We start from the raw sequence: 21496 nt of genomic DNA on the forward strand, positions 1-21496 counted from the left end.
CCAATATCTTGGAGCAGCTAGGGAAGGAAAACCTAAAATTGTGAACTGTAATCTATACCAAACTCTGAATTCCGCTGTATAACTTTTTGTTACAATGTACTGTGAAATGTATTGCTTTGTTGCATATATGTTATATTTAACAATAAAAAATGTTTTTTTTTTAAAGAGAGGGCCACAACTGTCTTCACTAGAATTCATCCTGTAAATATTTACAGATGAAAGAGAAGCAGGCAGAGCATAGAGACAGGTGATTCAGGAGCAATAAATATTTGGGTGTCTAGGAGAATGATCAGTCTTAGAAAATACTATCTGCTGTTTCTCAGGTTTCCAGCTCAGGTGTGAAGTTCAGAAGTTCTAATCCGCTGATGAAAACATATTGATCTGGATATCCACATGCAAAAGAATGAAAGTGGACCTCTATCTCATACTGTACACAAAATTACCTCAAAATGAATCAAAGACCCAAATATAAAAACTAAAGCTATAAAACTCCTAGAAGAAAACATAAGGAAATATATATAAGGCTTTGCATTAGGCAATTGTTTCTTAGAGTTTACCAAAAGCATGAACAACAAAAGAAATAAGAGACTTTATCAAAATTAAAAACTTTTGGGTGGGCCACGATGGTTCAGCAGGCAGAGTTCTTGCCTGCCATGCCAGAGACCCAGGTTTAATTCCTGGTGCTTGCCCATGCAAAAAAAAAAATTAAAACTTTTGTACATTAAACGTCATTATCAAGAAAGTGAAAAGACTGGTTACAGAATGGGACAAATATTTGGAAATAATTTATTTGATAAGGATTAAATATCCAGATTATATAAAGAACACCCTACAACTCAACAACAAAAGACAAACAGGTAATAAAATAAGCAAGGACTTTTCTTCAAAAAAGATATACAAATGGCCAATAAGCGCGTTTAAAGATGCCCAACATCATTAGCCATCATGGGAATGCAAATCAAACCCACAATGAGATACCACTGCACACCCACTAGAATGGCTACTATAAAGAACATGGAAAATAACAAATGTTGATGAAGAAATGGAGAAATAGGAACCCTCATACACCATTGGTAGGAATGTTAAATTGTGTTGCTGATGGTTCCTCAGAAGGTTAAGTATAGAATTATCATATAACCTGTCAATCCCACTTCTAGGTATATACACAGAAGAATTTAAAACAGGGATTCAAGCAGATATTCATACACCACTGTTAACAGCAGCATTATTCACAATTGTCAAAAGATAGAAGCAACTCCTGTGGAGCCAGTTGGTATATGGTTCATCACGGGAACACACACTTAGGCATAACAGACATTCTCAACAAATGACTACTTTATTACTTACATAACACAAAGGATCCAAAAGAGCAGGGAAAGAGATCCTATCATGGCTGGTACCCCAGGGAGGCCAACTGCTGAGGTCAGCGTTGGTGAATGGTAGCCCTACACATCAAACTTTGTGTCAGAGATGAGAGACACATGTGCTGCCTAAGGGATGGGTATTTATATTCTCCAGGGGGACAGCACCCTGTCATTAAGCAAAAAGCCTGTATGAAGCAATTTTTTTGAAGGTTTCTACCCTCACAAGCAGCTAGGGATCTTTCTTTCCAGTTTGGGGTTGAAGGTATGGTCAGGACATTCCATTTCTGGGTAGCTTGCTTTTCACAGTCGATATTTAACATCTCTTCCAGGCTGCAAAATGAAAACACATCAAAACATCTGCATGTGAACAAGCACGAGGGGAAAAGGAGGGCGTAGGTAAGGGTCGGGAGATGGCTGTTGAGCATGTCTGTGACTTCCCAGCAACCCAAGTGTCCATCAACAGATAAGATAATTATCGTAAACAAATTATAGTATATACATACAATGGAATATTATTTAGCCATAGAAAAGAATGAAGTTCTGATGCAGGTGACCACACAGATGAACCTTAAGAAAATGATGTAAATTTACTATTGTTTTCCCCCTTCTATCTGGAAGGAAGTGATTGTGCCCAGTCCTTAAGAGTGGATTTTCTATATAAATTACTTAAGTTATTCTGTAAAGGAAATTTGTCTATCCTTCTTTTCTCTCTTTCTTTCTTTCTTTCTGTTTCTATTTCTTATTTATCTGTATCAATATGTTCTCATGGACATTTACTTTATACTTTGGGTTTTAACCTGAACTACTTTATTTTGTTGCACAAATTGTTCCAGGCTCTGGTCATTGGATGCTCTTTCAGCTGACTGGCCAGCACTCAAAACCGTCAAAGCCATCAAAAGCAAGGAAAGTTGGGAAGTTGTGACAACCAAAAGGAATCCCCAGGAGACTGGATAGAGTTCTAAAACAGAAAAAAGACATTAGATAAAAAAAACTAAGGAAATCTGAGTAAAATATTAATTTAATAATAATATAGCAATAATGTTTCTTTCATTTATTGTAAAAAATTAAAATATGTACTATACTATTGTCAAATAATAATAGGGGAATGATAATAATTAATAATAAATAAATGAATGAATAAGTATATAAAATAATAGGGGAAACTGAGTGTGGAGTATATGGAAACTCTCTGAACCATAGTCACAACTTTTTGGTAAATCTAAATCTATCCTATGCTCTAATTTAAAGTTTATTAAAAAAAGTTCCTATAGTACTTTTAGCTTTTGTCCAGTAGAATTTTAAAGGAATCAATTATCTGAAAAAAGCAGCACTCCAGCCTGCCACAGAGACATATAGGACAACTTAATATTCACTCAAGTCGAAACTTTCAAGATCTCTTCTTCTAAACTGATTTTCTTGCTTTTCAAAGGAACTCTGCTAACTTATTATAAACTTAACTTAATAATAGTGATTTGAAAACTTATCTCCTGACATGCAAATGAGAAGTTAAATCAGGGCCATTGTGTCTGAGTAAACTCTCAGAAGATCTGATGCCATTGAGCTAGGGTGGCGCGGCTTGGTGGCTATGAAACACATCTCTAATTACCTGTGCTCAACTCAGAAGGTGGCTTAGGGTCAGTTCTCAAAATCACCTTGATAAATGCTTAAAAGTATCCTGGGTGAAACCCAACCCATAGATAGAGTACATTATCTCTCCACTTTAGGATGTGATGACTCTGCCTAACCAGTCCCAAATTACATTGACCTTTTTGATAGCCATGCCTACATCCTGCAGTGACTGTCAATTAAGCCATGTAGTTCACATTTAGATTTTTGTAGGCCTTGGAGATTAATGCAATTCTTTTTCTTTCTCACGAGGTGTCTGTATTTCTGATTTGTATCTCTGTGCATTGATCTCTATTTCTTGGCCCATTTATTTCTGGATTTGTAGCTTTCCCCTCACCACTTACCCTTTTCGCTTTCTAAATTCACTTTCCTCTTTCCACATTCACTTTACTTTTCCATGCAATCGTTAATTTGTGTTCGGGAGTAATGAATAATTTCTTGCTTTCAAGAAATGGCCCTGACATTTGTTATTTTATTAGTGATTGGAAGTCAAAAGGTGTTTTTTCCCAGTATTTTTGGGAACACACAGCCTTTTGCATCTAGAAAGGATAGATTTGTCTCCAGGAAAGCCTTTGAGCAATAAATACCTGCTCCTCAAGGGGAGAGTTGTCCGTGTCTCCTCGCTCAACGTCGGGCCCCCGGCCGGCAGAGGGTACGACAAGAAAAGGGGGAGAGAGAAAGAGACGCAGACAAACCGGTCCTGGCGGTAGAAAACGAGTCCAGAATACGCAGCAGTTGTAAGCACAAATCTTTACTGGGTCTAAGCTTGCATTATCTATAACTTTCCCCGACCGGGTGAATACATCCCGCGGGGGAGCGACCTCTGTGCGGCCGTCAGGCACGGCTCCTTGTGGGTCGTCCTCCCCACCTCATCCGGGTAACATCTTATATACATAATCGGGGTCCAATGGGCTGACGCCACGTATACAGTGGTGATAGGTGGGCACGGTTGGCGGATATGTACGTCATACACGGAAGCAGGATGTGAGCGCCATCTTGGCTCACTCGATGGGCGGGGGGAACTCTGGAGCAGGCTGCAGCACATCCACTAGGCCTGACCCGGGTGGCGGCTCTCCACAGAGAGTCTTAGTGGAAGGTAATTATATGACAAGACTGCTGAGGCAGCCACAAAATTGAGGCATCTACCCCGTGAATCCTCAGGACCTACCAAGAAATCACTGGGAGCCCCTTTTGCAGAAAAGGCAGTGTTCACACATTGTGAATAAGACACACAGGTTAATTTGCTTTCCTTCTTAATTTTCATCACCACCATGAAAAAGTAAGCATTAGCAATCAGTGGTTCAAGATCCTCTTCTGAGCAGCTTCCAAAGACAATTATATATGCCTGGGCTGATACTCTTACAGTCATTACTGCCCAAAAGATAAAATGAGGCAGATGCATGCTGATAAAGTTTCTGGAGGGTAAGAATTGTCTTATTCATCTCTCTATTTCCCAGTGTACTCAGGAGATTACCTTGTTTGTAGGTGATCAAGAAATGTTTATTGCATTGAGTTCAGTCATAGTGAGAAGAGGCAAAGCAGGCAAAGTGAATATCTCATGCCAAATCCTTTAATTCCCCAAATCCACATCCTGCCAACAACAAACTGTAAATTAGAACTGCCATCGATATGTTTGAACTTCTGTTTAAATTCCTCACTATGTTACTGCTTCTAAATTTAACACTCTAGTCACATTCTTGGCAGAAGGATAAGCACTAGGATGGAAAATTAGAGCAATGTAGTCTAATGCTCATCTATGCATTGTTGGCCTTACTATTTGGCTGCAGAAGCCCCAGGGAAAGATGTGTTATGTTCTCAATTTCATTTTCCTTTCTTGGTTAAGGACTTTTTTTATTTTTCCAATTTAAATCAGTCAAAAGAAAATAGAGATTTAAAAAATACTCATATTCAACTCTTAATTTAATCACTTTCAATCATTAGCATCATGCTAATGACCAAACAGCAGCTTTCAAAAGCAATGTAGCAGTTATGTAGCTCAAAGAGTCACCGAGTCTATATTTGGAGAGGAGAACACATAATAATTACCTATAATGTAGGCAGAACAGCTAGTATTGAGAATCCTAAGGGCTCAATCTGGAAGTTGCCTAGACCAGATCTGAGCTGGATTCTGGAGAACATTCTTTTTCCCAGATGGAAGGGTAGCACCCAATCTCAGCTTACCAAGGAATTGAAAACTTTTTGGGTTAAAGACCCAAAATATGGGTCTTTAACCTGAGAATGGGTCCCTAAATTTCTCAGCTGCCCAGTCTCAGCTTTAATGTCACGTAGCTCATAATTCCACATCAATATCTGGTACTCAAGTACAGACTTTTTGAGGCCAAACAACCCAAGTACCCTTTCATTAATAAGGCTACTTTCTCATACCTGTAAGAAGGAATGCTCACGTGTACTTCCACTGGAATAAAATGCACACTATGGCTGACTGACTTGCTGACCTGGCATGTCTCTGCATAGTATGATGGGGAGAGTGAAGGACTTGGCTTGCTGACCCCAACCTTGTGAGTGTTTCCTTTCACTGTAATGCTTATTCTTTAACCCATGCTATATATGTTGAAAATCACCCCAACATTAATAATCTTGAAGGAAATACTTGGCATGACAATATTGGGAGAAGAACATGAACTTTGATTTCAAAATCTGATTCTGAAACTTATTAATACATGTCATTGTTAGTTGTTTAAATTCCCTGAATCTCAGTTTCCTCCATTCTAAATAGGATTGATAACCATCTCAATGTGATTTATACATTAAAATGATGAAGGTGAAGTACTTAGCAAAGGCTCTGGCACAAAGTATGAACTCAATATTTTAGAACTTTTCTATAACTTTTCTAGTGTCTTCATCCTTTCCCACCACACCTATCTTTTAATTGTAAAATTAAGAGAGATTGTGGGAACAGGGAATGAGAAATGAAGAAGGTTCATTAGATCAAGGACTAAAAGTATAGAGCAGCAAACCAAAGAAGCAAATTAGGAAGATGGACAGTTTCAGAACAAGGGCATGAGTTTTCTGGGAAACATTTTATTCCTGCATATCACCATCTCCTCTAAGCCTAAGCAAAGGGAACTGCAGATAATTTTCATATTTCTCTTTATTTATGATTAAATAGAGATGGATATCAATAATTTCTTTTATTCCTCAGGTATCTTTGAGCTCTGCCTGGCATTCAAAGGGGTGCCCTAATAGTCAGGCAACAAGAGACACAGTATTATTTTGGAACAGCTTGGTTTTTTGCTGTTTTAAAGCATCACTCACTATTATGTCTTATAAACCACTCTGCAGACTCAGTGTTAACAGTTCCCAAAGACAGAGCCTGCCATGATATGCTTTAATTTATGATATCTGATTTATACTGGGTAATGATAACAGCATTTTAATAATCACTCTGGAATCTAACTTAAAAAGAATCTTACTCTTTAAATGGTTATAATAAATTTCAAGCTGTCAGAATAAAAGAGAAATAGTTTATAATAGCTGCTTCTTGACAGGATAAGGATACACACAGAGTCCTGAATATACCAGAATGAGACAATTAACTCAGCATTAATATCACTACAATGCTCTTCTGAGCATGAAAATAAAATAGTTCCAATCTTCCTGTTCTCCTTTTCTAAGGTGTTCTCACCTCTGGATTTGAAATACTCATTTGTAAGTGGCATGCTCAGAATTAGAGGTTTAGAGAGATCAGACCAAATGCTGGATCAAAAGGCAGGAAGCTTTACTATTATTAGTATTTATCCTGCTGGCTGAATCGATTTTGCCATTTTTAAATTATAACTCTGCTCATGTACACCTCAGTCCACAAAGAATAAATTCCATTTAGTTTTTTCATCCCAGTATATTTTCATAAGTGCAGCTGAATTCTGAAAAACATCCTCCAAAAGAGGAGAGACCAAGTCAATGCTGACCAAAGTTGGAGAAAAATGAACTATATCTTTAACCTGAGACCATTCTCATGGGAAGGCAGGTGATTTCGAAAATCGTATCTTGAAATGTTATGGCCTTTGTAGTTTATAAATCAGGTTTACATGTGTCAACTGTCTATCATATGCACTTGAGGTCTTTTTAAGAGCTTTGTCAGCTCCAGATTTCTTGTTCATTGAGACTATGCTAAGGTGCACAAATTCTCTTCTAAGTCACCTTGGCAAAGTGGAAAGGGCATATTAGAATGCATAAGCTTCATCTTATCCACTTACCAGCTATAGCTTACCATGAGGAAAATAACTTTTTGAAGTTATTTTCTCATTTCTAAATGGAATTATTTGAGCCTAATGCTTGCTAGGATTTCTTTCAGTTATAACAGTCAATGAGTATATGCATTTTCTCCTTTTGATTCAGTCTTTTGTGTGTATGTGATATAGATAGATAGATAGATAGATAGATAGAGAGAGAGAGAGAGAGAGAGAGAGAGAGAGAGAGAGAGAGAGAGAGAGATAGTTGTCTTGGTTTCTGTATTATTGAATCAAATACCATGCAATGAGTTGGCTTAAACAATAGGAATTTATTGTCTTATGATTTTGAGACTAGGAGAAGTCCAAGTAAAGGCATCATCAAGGTGTTGCTTTCTTCCTGAAGACTAGCATTCTGGAGCTGATTTCTGTAGGTCCTTGGTCCTTGATTCCTCTGTTGAGTAATACACGTGGTAGACTCTCCCTTCTTTTCTGGGTTCCATTGACTTTCAGCTTCTGCCCTCCTCCTCTCTGGTTTTTTTCTTCTCTCTCTCTCTGTGAACTTCCCTATAACTTCTCTATAACTTCCCTATAAACTTATTCCTGTGGTAATAAGTTTAAAACCCATCCTGGACCACTTATCTGAAGTGACTTCATCAAAAGATCCTATGTATAGGGCTCACATTCACAGGAATTGTTTAACTTAAAGAACACTTTTTTCTGGGGTACATAGTTCCAAATCACCACAGTAGTCCTTAGTTAGATTTTTTCAGTTATTGCCATTTCATTGAGAATCATATTATGTGTGTGGACTTTCAGCAGGCCCATGAGAAAAAACAAAAGTGAAAACCATGTTGTATAAAAATTACAGTGGAAAGGAAAACAGCAACTAGTTTTCTATTTTTAAACCAGAAATAGAGGGGGTTAAAATGGCAGCAGTTTTTTAGGCTACAGGTTGCAGAGCAGTCGGCCGTATGGGAGGTGCTCCAGACCAAGAGGAGCACACTAGGAAGCCATGCTGAGAATGGAGCCAAGACCTTGATCTTATAAGTATCAGACACACCAAGATCAGTTACTGGTTGTGCTACTGTCCATATAAAAGTGCCATGTGAGATGGCACATTGGAAGGGAGGCCTTGGTAATATAGTCCATAAACATTTCATCCTGGCCATACAGCCAAAGAAGGGCTATTTAAAAGGGTTTGGAAGCATCAGTGAGGCACATGTTTGCCTACTTCCCAAACTTCATCCATTCCAAAAGAATGTCTAGTGACTAGGCATAGTTAAAAGATGATTTTTGTAATCATTTTTATTGTTTTATCACTCTGTGGTGGCAGGCTTTTTGAAGATCCATAGCAACCAGATAAAGTGAAGATTTAGAAAATTGTAAGAATATTCTAGGGAAAATGGAATCCTTGCTTGTTTTGAGAATGTATGTTTGAGTGGTAAAGGCAAGGTTCACAAAAAATGATAAAAGAAATTTACTTGCAAGTAAAAGCTTTTGTAGAATTTAGGACTTATGGTACATTGTGAATAAAATCTTTAATTCTGGTGCCATGTTTTAAGTACAAACCTATTCCAGGAAGCTGGAAAAATCATAGCCACTAGTTAATAGAATTGAGGTCTTGATCTTCCAGAAAAAAAAATCAGCAATCATTCTATTACCCAACATGAACTCCCATACACTACTCTTATTCCAGTGAACATCAGAAAAATGAAGACTACAATGTCTGAGTTCAAAGAACAGTAGATTAAAAGAAATAAAAATATTTCTTATTCCAGTGGCCATAGAATACCAATGAAAAGAACAGAGAGAAAATGTCCCTGGTGTGTTAGACATATCTGGTTTTGACACAATAATGTTTTAAATGACAGGATTGTATAGAAGGCAGACATGGATTCTTCCTTTATTGAAGAGGAAATTCGTAATATATCTGATCTGTTTTGATCTTTAATAACTTACTTTTTCCACAAAATGTTAAGAGTTGGAATAAACTTTAGGATTCTTTTTTATAATGGACACAGTTTGTATTCATTTAGAGGAGCATCAGGGCATGTGAACTAATGCCCCTGGATTTGACCTGGTGAGAAAAAGCCACACCTGGGATGAGAGTCTTTCACTGAATCTAGACATACTTGGTTTTGTTGTTTTCAAGATTTCCCAAAGCCACTCATTTTTTTTAATCCCACTTCTTCTACCTAATTTCTATCTCTTCCTTTTTATCCTTCTCTTTCGTATGGTTATGATTGTTATTTATAATTAAAAAAAGTTAACAGAATTTTCTTTAAAAGTCACATTGTTTCACGAAAGACTGTAGTTTAATATTTCTTTTTTTTTGAGACAATAGCAGAAAGCTATTCTCTTTCTGCTTCCAATGACATATCAAGCAATGGCAGATTTGTTGATCTTTATGAGAAATTGACAGGATTAAGAAAAACATGGCATGATATCAGCAGTAGAGATTTAGAACATTGCAGTTAAAAAGTCAATGAACTGATAGTCAAAAATAGATCTGAAGTGATAACAGCAACCCATGGAATAGTGTAAAATTAATCATCTGGAAAATAAAGTAAAGCAAAAGGTATCCAGGAATAGAATCTCTGTAGTGGTTCCTCAAAAGTTTTAGAGATTGATACCTGGATATTGCAATCCTCACATGCTACTGAGAAGAACAAATGGAGAACCCTGGATATGGGCTCTGGACTCTGAATGATAGCCTGCGTAACTAACAAAATACACGTGTTATAGAAGACTAATGCCATCTACACATTTTAGGTTTCTTTAATTATAGGCTGCAGCTATTATGCAAAGCTAAAAATAACTGTCACCATCAAAATCTATTGTCAAGCAATGGTTGACAATAAATGACACTGTGGTAAGTGCTTTACAAACTGAATCAATTTAAAGGATCCCAATTTAAAGTGTGTTGTGATGGTTAGGTTCTGTTGTCAACTTGCCTAAGTGATGAGGCCCAGTTATCTGGTCGTACAAGCCCTGGCTTGATGGTTGTTGCAAGGATATTTCCTGGCTGGTTGATAAACCTGAAGGCTGGTGTATTAAATCATCAGTTGATTGCATCTGTTGCTGATTACATCTGCAATCAACAAAAGCGCATCTCTGACAATGAGATAACCCAATCAGCTGGAGGCTTTTTTAGGATGAAGAAAGACTCACTGTTTCTTCAGCTAGCAAGCCTCTCCTGTGGAGTTCATCCAGAACATTCATTGGAGCCACCAACTTCACAGCCTGCCTTACAGATCTTGGACAGTTCCATTCCCATAGTTGCGTGAGACCCCTTTATAAATTTCTTATTTACAGATCTCTCCTGTTGGTTCTATTTAGAGAACCCTGACAAACACAAGTTTATAAGGTTTTATCATGCAGTTGGTAAAATTTGCCAAGATTCTAATTCTTTTGAGACAAGGAAATATGCCTTCGAGGTGAACTGAATCCTCAGTTGGAGGCAATAAAATAGAGCTGAGTTGATTATCAGTCTTGAGCTACCAGTCTTTAGCACTAATGGGCCTTTATTCCTGGTGTAGCTTCTCCTATAATTTATACTGTATATGATAAGACTTTTTGGGCCCCTTACTGAAGGCATCTCCCCTCTACGGGCCTTGTGACATATTATACATTTCCTAATTTTTTTCTTTTATTTATATTATATATTTCTTTTTCTTTCTTTTTTTCCTGTCTCAAAAAATGATGTGGTTATTTGTAAATAAGTGGAAAAGGAAATGAAGAATTACCATTCTTATTAGTTTTAATTTTAATTTTCAGGTAATTAAATATAGCCTCACATAATAGTCACAGCAAGATAAAAATGTCCTTTGATGAGAAAAACACCATAAATAATCTTTGTTGTCTATAAAAGACTTTATCATATTCTTTGAGAAAAATGCAGTATTAACTGGCAGTTTCAAAAATTAAAATAATTATAATTTATTTTGCAGTACTTAAATTATCATATGACATTTTTCCCTAAAGTGTAGTAGTAAATTAATAGGTACAAAATCAAATAACTACTGGATGATAAAAATTTCCACCAAGGGGTTTTTCTTTCTTTCTTGTTTTAATGATTGCTGGCAGATGATTTTATTTTTCTTCTTTCTTTCTTTTTTTTTTGCATGGGCAGGCACCGGGAATCGAACTGGGTCTCCAGAGTGGTAGGTGAGAGCTCTGCCACTCTGCCACCATTGCCCGCTCCAGATTATTTTGTTTTATGCATTTTGCTGAAGTTTTTGAATCCATTGAGTTTTTGCTATGTTACAAGCAATGCCAAAATATTAACATGTTGGTGCTTATCAATATATATCACAACAAGCAGAATTCAGAATAATTGGATTATTTGGGAGTAATAACTAAAGAAATTAATTCTTTTTTATTGTTTTGGAACATAACCAATTAGGAACTGAAAACAACAGAGAAATTTTTAAAATGTAAGATTGCACCTTTATGATAAGCTAGATTGTGGAGGAAACCATTTGTCTTTAAAATATTTCCAATATGCTTTCTCTCTCTTTATAAAATTAATACAAAGTTTCTTTAAAACAACTAAGAAAAGATAGGCAAGCAGAAAAAATGAAAATATTCCCTCACATCTAGTAATCCTGTCCTGTTAGTTTACTAGCATAGGCATTAGGTCTCTCTGCCTGAGAAACATCTTCCTCTATATCTTGCCATTTTCAATGGTTAAAGAACTGTCTTGAAAGAGCAGAAGATGACAGACCAATTATAATGTAATATGAATAAATGGGGTGCATGGATACTTCAGTGGTAGAATACTCACATTCCATGCAGAAGAACTGGGTTTAATTCCTGGACCATACATATAAATAAATAGATAAAGAAATAAATAAATGCTTCCATAGGACTCACCATGATAAAGAAAGACCTACATCTCTCTTCACTTAGCATTAAAGGAGAGCTATTTTTAGTTATAGATTTCAGAGTATATTAACCAACTAAAATCAATGGAAACTTAGGAATAACCCTACAGTTTTAAAATATACACAAGGATAGGGTCATTGGGAAAATGATTATTAAGTGTATGGAGCCTGAAAGACAAGAATAATGGTTTGGGTATTAGGGATGGAAAAGTTATCCATCACAGGACTTGAGATTTGTTGGAAATCTGGGCCCTTTAAAGGGTAGTCTCTGTCACCGCAGGAAGGTCAAGTAATGAAGTGTCCATAATCAGTAGATACCCGATTTGTTGATCAATTCACAAAATTCAGTCTTCTTTAATAAGGCTTCCCAATTTTTTTTTGCCTCAGATACACCTTACTCGGTCATCAACAAAGCCTCCTATTGAGAGTCTGTATAAGAGATTGCTCATAAGGAATTCACTAGAAATCTTGGTTGTAGTGGTTTTGCTGATTTCCCTGGTGTCATGGTCAGTTTCATGAGTCAGCTTGGCCAGGTAGTGGTGCCTGTTTGTCTGGTCAGACAAGCGCTGCCCAGTCTCTTCCTATGAGGACATTTCATGGATTTAAATCATGATTATGTTGGCTGCATCCATAGCTGATTGTATTTGTAATCAGCTAAAGGGAGTATCCTCTGCAATGAGTGATGCTTAATCTAATCACCAGAAGGTCTTTTAAGTAGGATTCAGAAGAGACAGTCTCTCTTCCTGCTTCTGCCAGCAAGCCTCTCCTGTGGAGTTCTTCCAGATCCTTCACTGGAGTTGTCAGTTTCATAGCCTGCCCTATAGATTTTGTCTCTTCCATGCTTATAGTTGTTTAGCCAACCTCTCCTGAGAGTTCATTGAGGACTTTCATCGGAGTTACCAGCTGGTGGCATGCCCTGTAGACCTTGCCCCTTACATTCTCATAGTTGCCCAGCAGCCTTTCCTGAGAATTCATTGCAGACCTTCATCAGAGTTACCAGCAGATTCTGTTTCTCTAGAGAACTAATACACGCAGCAAGAGACCGAAGTCTCCATAGCTATAGGGTACATGGGAGTCTGCCTCTCTGCATTAAAAGAAAGCGCCCCATACCCTCTGCCTTGCCTCAAATCGACTAAGTTCAAACTCAATCACATAAAACATCTACTCTGTAACTTTCACAGGTTGTAAAATTTAAAATCTCACTAAACTCTAAATAGGGGACTTTCTAATCATCTGAGATTTTCCTGCATCTAATTCTTGGAATTGGATTTATGCTAAATGAAAAACTCAGTTCTTGGAGGGTCCCAGAAATATTGGTGAAGTCGCTGAAATGTATCTTATTCCTTTAAATTCATTTATCTCCTTTTTTGGTACAATATATACTGCCTTTGAAAGTAATATTAAAGTGCTAAACAAACCGCTATTTGTTAAGTGCCTACTGTGTCCCACGTACCATGCTAAGCATTTCACAATCAGCACATCAAATCATATATGGCAGGAATTGGTAATAATTGGTAAAGGGAAAATTAGGATTGGAAAGAAGGACTTTGGTGGCAGAAAAAAGAAGTGTTTTTACACTGTGGATTTATAGGAAGAGAACTGAGTCAAAACTCTCTAGCACCATTATAATGAGGAGACAGCCTTATTAGACGAGTCTACTGAGTTCTCTCATGGTTATAATCATCAAAGTATGGGGTTTCTATACAACACTCTCCTTAAAGTTGTCCTAAATTTTTTCCTTCCTGGTGTATTCAGATTGGTTCAGGAGACAAGAAAGAATGGTAGATATCATTAGGCTCTTTTAGTCAAGAGAGATGTTAAGAAATTTGCCCAAGGCACAACTTCTCTTTGCAGGAGAATACAAATCTGAGAGTAATCACCCAGGCTTACCTAATGAAGCCTCTCTTAAGGACACTGCATTTTGCTCAGCTGTATGCAAATATGTCACTCTTCCTATGTTTGATCTACTTTACTAAATGTATTCATTTTTGCACATCCATTCCCCCCCCACCATGCTTAGTATTATTAATCTATGCCTTTAATCAACATTCATGGAGCTATGTGGATCTATGTCAAATACAGTCTGTGTTCTCATGGAACATTAAAGCCAGTTGTGGCCACAGACAATGATAAACTACAACAATAATTATGAAATCACATTTGTAATTAGCACAAAGTAGAAAGCATAAAGTGTCACCACAATCAAGGAGGATCTAACCTGGGTTTGTGATGGTGATTTTAAGGCTTTTATAAGTTGTAATAACAACTGATTCCGGATCATAAAAAAAGGTTAAGAAGAAGAAGGGCCAATCAACATAGCAGGTAGAGATATCAGCAAGCAGAGAAAGGATCTAGATGCACCAAAAGCCCTATTGAGTAAGTGAAGCTCCTAGGCAGGTTTAAGAGTGATTCTAAATGAGCTGGGAGAAGCAAGTAGGGATGAAGAACCCATAAGCTTGCCAAAGATTTTCTTTATTCATAATAAGAGGGAAAGTTACCGAAGTGTTCAAAGAAAGGAAAATATATAATCAGATTTGCATTTTTGAAAGATCATTCTAGATGATTTTGGGATTACTGTGGGTAGGACAATGGGGGAACCTAGAATGGGAAGACAAGAGGATAGCTCAGATGAGTTACCTGGTCTAAATGATGAAAGTGTGGATGGAAGAGAAAGGGAGAGATGTGGGATATATTTCAGAGGTAGAATGAACAGAACTTGTTGATTAATGTAATTTGGAGAAAAGAAGGAACAGGGTGCCATCAATCTCTCCTAGATTTATGGATTGAGCATCTGGGTGAATATTGATAAAATTTTGCTGAGATGTGGAACTGTGTGCATGATGAGTTGTTAGCTGAACATAGTAGATTGAAAGTAACTGACTGTAGAAGTGACCGGTTCTTGATTATGGGAATCACTACATGTCTTTGCCCGCTTCGTGGTAAAGCTTCCAGGGTTTTAGCAAGAAGAATATATAAAGTGAGATCTTTGATGCAAGCTTAGTTTCATGATCTCCCAGAGTGTTGGAGAGTGGATCAGTGCCACCAGGAAACAGTTCACTTACCTCTCAGCCCAGCTACTTTCTCCATTTTGGCCATCAAAGTCTGCTTAAGAAGTGATTAATTGCAGATGAGAAGAAGCAGAAAAAGAAAAGTATTGTGGATACATTTACCAGGGTTTCTAAGTATTCCTAAGCAACTGAATTTTGAGGAAATTCAATTACAGTTTTTGATCTTTCCCTATTATGAAATGTCCTTCATGATCTTAGGGATGTCTAGTGATAGAAACGTTAATGACACAATTAAAGATGAAAGGAATCCATTTGTTCTGTTTTCAGGAGCTAGTATGGACTTGAGTCCTTTTATGTTTAAACCATTTATCATTTGATGTTATTAAGTCAGCATATGTTCATAAAAATCAAACAGATAAAAGTGAAATTATAATCCTCCCTTAATATCCCCCTGTATGCACAGTTAATGATAAATGAAGATATATACAAAACAAGAAAATATGAATTTTATTTTTACATAGATGGAATCATAAATTGTACATAATTCTCAACCAAGGACAATTTTGTCCCCAGGGAGACATTGGCAATGCCTGGAGACATTTTATTTTCACAGCTGGAGGAGAGAGATGCTGTTACTTTCATCTAGTGTGTAGAGTCCGTGGATGCCATTTATCACCCTATAATGCATAGGAACCACACAGCCCCCCAACAAAGAATTATCTAGTCCCAAATATCAATAGGATCAACATTGAGAAACTCTGCTCCAACTGTTCTATAACTAGATTTTTACTCTAAATGTTTATATTAGAGGATAGATCATTCTGTAAACAACTGCATAGTATTTGTTTTCAACATATGGATTTTCCATCATGTATTTTTAATTTTAAACTATGAACTACTCCAAACATGGGGAAAATTATATGTACTCATATTTTACCATCTATATTTAACAAATATTAACATTTCAGACAATTAAAAAATTAAAATATTACTGATGCATCTGTAATGCCCCCTGCCATCCAGTTTCCTTTACTCACTCAAAGTGCAGCTTGTATTCAGAAACACTTATGTTATGCTTTTACTGCCAATGTATTAATCCAGAAATAATATACTATTGATTTTTTGTGCTTTTAGAGTTCACCTAAATAAGAACAAACTTTGTTACCCTTTTGGCAACTGGCTTTTATCTCCTAATGTAGTTTTGATGAATAGGGACATAGTTCATACATTTTAGCTACTACTAAAAGCTCCATCTTATAAATATACCACTATTTATTAATTTGTCTCTTGAGAAGAAATTTATATTATTTCCAATCTTTCATTAATAGAAACAATGCTGCAATGAGTGCCCTTATGCCTCCTTGAAACCGTACACCATGATTTCTAACTCTTAGTTATAGAATCACTGGCCACAGAGTATAAATGGCTTCAATTTATTAGAAATTGCCTATCTGGTTTTCATATGTGTTGGACTGGTTCATATTTCCATTAATTTTGGGTGAGCATTTCTGTTTCCCCATATCCTTATCACTATCAATACTTGATACTATCATACTTTTACATTTTTGCCGTTACTGTGAACATGAACGGCCTGTCTTTTAATGTGTCTTTCCCTAGCTACTAATGAGTTTAAAGATTTTATCAATTAGTTAATAATGTTGTGTAACAAACCATTCAAAATTTAGTAGCTTGATACAGCTATCATTTGTTAATTGTTCTTGGTATTAACTGGCGGTCAACTGATCCACACTGGACTTGGCAAGGGAGCTGAGCTGGACATGGCTCCTTGCTGAGTTTAGGACTCACATGTTCATTCATTTAAATACCCAGTTCATTAACTAGACAAATATGGCCGTTCCAGGCCCAGGCTGCTGCAGGGAAAGTAGCTCCCAAAGGAAAGCTCTTCTGATTGTGGCAGAGGCACAAACAGAAACTTACAATGTCTCTTAAGGAGAAACATGCAAGGAACATGATAGATTTAAGGCTTGGTCTTGGAACTGACACACTCTCATTTCTGCATCCCTTTTTTTTTTTTCCTTTGGCCAAAGCAAACGGCTGACTCAAAGTTAAAGGTAAGACCTATTTCTTCCCTTTAGTGGGTAGAACTGCAAAGTCTTATCAAAAGATGCTTAGAAACAAGGAAGGATGAAAACGGGACCAATAATGCAATCCACTTCTATGAATTGCCTATTCATGCACTTTATTCATTTTCCTTTTGGGGTATTTGTCATTTTTACATCGATTTGTAGAAAATCTTTATGTATTTTAGTTATTAATCTTGCATCATAGATATTTCCTTCCAGCTATGTCTTTATACTTTGTTTATGGTGACTTAATTGATTAGAAAGGTTTAATTTAGGCAAATCTGTCGAATTTTTCCTTTATAGTTTATACTTTTTGCATATTGATCAAAAAATCCTCCCCTAGCTCAACATCATAAAGACCCTTTCCTATATTATCATTTAAAGGTTTAAATTTTTTTTTTGTTTCAAGTTTTTAATCCTTATGGACTTTATTCTAGAGCTAAGGAAGGACTCTTATTTTATTTTTCCATATAATTGAGCAGTTGTCTTAGACACAGTTGAGTAGAATGTCTTCTCCTACTGATTAATAATAATTTTTAGTTAAATTCTTCGAGATTTCTTTTCCTTTATCCAATTTTGATTCTAGACCCTCCAGTAAAGTACTAAGTAGTAACAATGATTTAGGCAATGAGTATATTATTTCTTACTTTAAAGGAAATGCTTCTAATAGATATTTTTATGGTAGGTTTTTGGTAAGAGGCAGTTATTTTTCATTTCTAGTTTGCTAAGAATTTACAATGTAATTAGAAATGATACTTTTTCTATTCATTCCTGAATCAATTTTGTTATTTTGCTATATTACATCTATCAAAGTTTTAATATTTATTTTTGGACAAAGTTATTTTATATTTATCTGTTTGTAGCTACACTAATGTTTTTTTAATCAATATAACCAGAAAATTTTGACTTTGTTAACCTTTTCAAAGAAAGAGTATTTAATTTTTATGATTCTATTATCTCTTTATTTTTTGCTAGTTAAGTTCTGCTTTTATCTTAATTACAAGTATTCTACTTTCTCTGAGTCTATGGTTTGGGAATTTTCTAAATGTTTGAATTCGATTAATAATTTAGCTTACTACATTAATTTTCTATCTTTCTCCTTTATTGTAAGCATCTGTACATTTGTCTGTGTACTACTTCACAACACTTGCAAAATTTTAATATGTAGTATTTGTTTTGCATTTGGTTCTAATTATTTTATAATATCCATTATGACTAATTATTTCACATATAAAGTATATTTTTCATTTTCTAAATGCATTTTTGTGGGTTTTTCTCTTGTTTTTTATTTCTAACTTTATTGCATTATGTCCAGAGTGGAGTATATATTATATTGATTTTTTGAGACTTCATTTGTGAGCTAATATGACGTTTTATAAATGTTTCATGTATGTATGAGTCAATAGAGTATTTGCCTTTTCATCACACGTTTCTACATAATGTTACCTTATACTAGGAGTCCATTTTCTATGAGGGAGGTGCAGCAATGAGCATCTGACAGTGGGATGCATTGGTCATACCATATACTGCATCACTGAGAAGCCATCAGACTAATGGAGTAATGGAATGCACTTCTCATGATGCAGCTTGGAGATGACATTATGGGCTACAGCACTATTCTCCAACATGCGGTTTATACTTAACCAATGTTAAGTATGCAATATTCTCTACACCAGTTCATGAACATGAAACTAAGGGTGGATATAACAGTGTCTCCACTCACTTGGAGGAACTTTTACTTCTTTTCTCCTCCCCACACTTTTAGACTCTGGTAAGAATCCTTGTGCAAGAAGAGAGATATTTCCACAGAAGACAAAATAAAAGCTTAATAAAGCATAAATGTATAGCTCCTGTCTGACATTTTGAGCTCTTCATCATACCAGACACACAGAAAAAAGAAGAAGTTTCTAGACTGGCGGAGGTAAGCAGACCTGATTGTCATGAGGTGGTAGGGTTATTGTTCATAATGGGGATAAGGAGCGTATTTCTGGAATTCAGAAAATTCTCTCTGGTGCTTCCATTTCCAGTAATAATCAGAAATGGACCACTGCAGCCACTATGACTTGACAATAGGCTCTCAGTCCCTCAAGCCTGAAGGTCTGGGTTACCTCACTGGGCTCGCAACTTTCACCAGGACAATTGTTGGTTAAGATTTAGGGGAATCTAGAATGGGTAGTAGAGAAGGGAAATAATGAGTATCAGATGTGTCTGTAGGATTAATTGTAAATTATCCTACAAAACCCCTTATACATCTGTTTTTAGAACTTGTACCTAGACATTGCCTTGAAAGAGGTAATGACAATATGGAGCAAACTTAATCTTGAGCAAATGCAAGGGGCCAGCTATCAAGACTCTCAGTGTTCCCTCTATGTCCATCCTTGTGCTCTAGCTGACTTCAGTGTCATATCTGCATTTCTGTGCCTGTCACCCTTCAGGCCCTGAAGTGCAGAGGAATTAACACTCCCAGAAGCAGTTCTCATTTAATGTCTCTCTGGAGTTTGTGTAAACATTTCTCAGCATCCCTGCCATAAGAGCGGGATAAATTTAAAACGTGTGTTTCTCTGCAGATTTAATCTCCAGGTGCCCACTATAATAGCTAGCTATATAATGCATATTTTCTTGTCTGCCTTCTACTCCTTGTATCACTTTTTCTTTCTCCCTCTGGTTTACTTATACCACTTGAACTTAAATCCCTGTCTCACATCCTGCTTCTGGAAGAACTCAAACAGGGACATAGGACCTCAACTGTATGCTAGTGTCTCAGCTCCCACTCATGAAACCCAAGGTCATATCACCCTACAGTTATGAGCCTATATGTGTATTTAATTTCTGATGAGCTAACAGAATGTCAGCTTTAGCTTTGGGTTTCCCTTTTGATTTTGGTACCCCCAATTTCCCCTTTATCCTTTTTAAGTTCAGATATGTTTAACTTTTCTCAGAATGAAATTAAAACTATAGTGAGCTATGTAACCTCTATGGGGCTGATAAAAATGAGAACATTGGATAATGCCAGGTGTGGGTAAGGATTTGGACCATAGGAGTACTTCTCCCGAAGGTGCACATTGGTACAGCCATTGTAGAGAATAATCAGGCAATACCGAGTTACAATAAGGTTACACCAACTCTATGCATCCCAGAGATTCTGCTCCTGTGTATATATTCTAAAGAAATACTCAAAGGTCCACAAGAAGACACACAGTGTTACTTTTGCTGGCAGGAAATTGATATCAATGATACCTTAGAGTGTGTATAAGTCAGGGTTCTCCAGAGAAACAGAATCAATTGGATGTATGTATATGTGGATGTGGATGTATGCATATGACATGTGTGTGTGTGTGTGTGTGTATATATATATATATATATGGTTATATATATGGTTGATTGAATTATATATTCCAGTTTTTCTTAATTTGCATTTCTGTGGGAGTGAACCCATTCTAAATAGGACTTTTTGAGGTGTTGTTTTTAATTAATGTGTGGCCCAACTGAAGCAAGCCTTATAAAGAGAAGAATCCAGAAGCTAAGGTTAGATAAGGCCCAGGGAGGATCGGAAGTCAGCAGAAACCTAGAAGAAGAAAAGGAGAGAATATCACCATTTGGTGGAAGGAAGAGATTCAAGCCAAGGATCCCCAAGGTTTGTGGCAAGCCAGCATCAGAATGCTACGGAACCTGGGAAAAAGCTAATCTTCTAGCTTCCAAAACCACAAGGCAATAAATTCCTATGTCAAAGCCAAAATCATTGTGTTGTATTTGCCATACAAGCTGGGCAAACTACAACAATATATATAAAGAGATTTGTTATAAGGAATTGGCTCACACAGTCATGGGGCTTGCGAGTTCAAACCGTGTAGGGCAAGGACACAGGCTAGAGACTCTGGGAGAGGTGATATTTCAGTCCTTAGCTCAGAAGAAGCTGGCTGGTTGGAGATGCCAGCAAGAATCAATGTTGAATTTGAGGTAGAAATTCTTCTTCTGATCTCTGAAACACTCCTGCATTGCTGAGGTCAACTCCTTTATTGATTTTAGAGGCAACCCACTGATTGTAGGGGTACTCACTGTAGATGCGGATCCCATTTACAAAATACAGTGCAATTAGGCTGAAAGTTTATACATGAAATTAACCATCACCAAGTACCATGTGTCATAGAAGAAACAGACTGGTTGTAACCGTAGCAACTTAGTTAGGCCTTAAAAATATACTGCTAGATGAACAAAGTGGGAATCAGAGCAGGATATATTACATAGCACTTCTGTGTACATTAAAATATGCATACAATAATAATTAACCTTTTTCAAAAATATATAAACTACTACAGTCAATATAACAAATTCTTT

General features: G+C 36.5%; 1 long non-coding RNA gene across 1 annotated transcript in view; it reads right to left on the minus strand.

The window, feature by feature from the left end:
- Positions 1-1374: 1374 nt before the first annotated feature.
- Positions 1375-21496, minus strand: part of LOC143687211 (uncharacterized) — a 52715-nt gene continuing 32593 nt past the window's right edge. The window contains exons 2-4 of the long non-coding RNA XR_013177463.1: positions 4465-4581; positions 2162-2322; positions 1375-1694 (exon numbers count right to left, since the gene is read on the minus strand). This is a non-coding gene — a long non-coding RNA (uncharacterized LOC143687211). The remainder of the gene's footprint in view (positions 1695-2161; positions 2323-4464; positions 4582-21496) is intronic.

The sequence above is a fragment of the Tamandua tetradactyla genome, chromosome 1, assembly GCF_023851605.1.
Source record: "Tamandua tetradactyla isolate mTamTet1 chromosome 1, mTamTet1.pri, whole genome shotgun sequence".
In the NCBI taxonomy this organism is placed as follows: domain Eukaryota; kingdom Metazoa; phylum Chordata; class Mammalia; order Pilosa; family Myrmecophagidae; genus Tamandua; species Tamandua tetradactyla.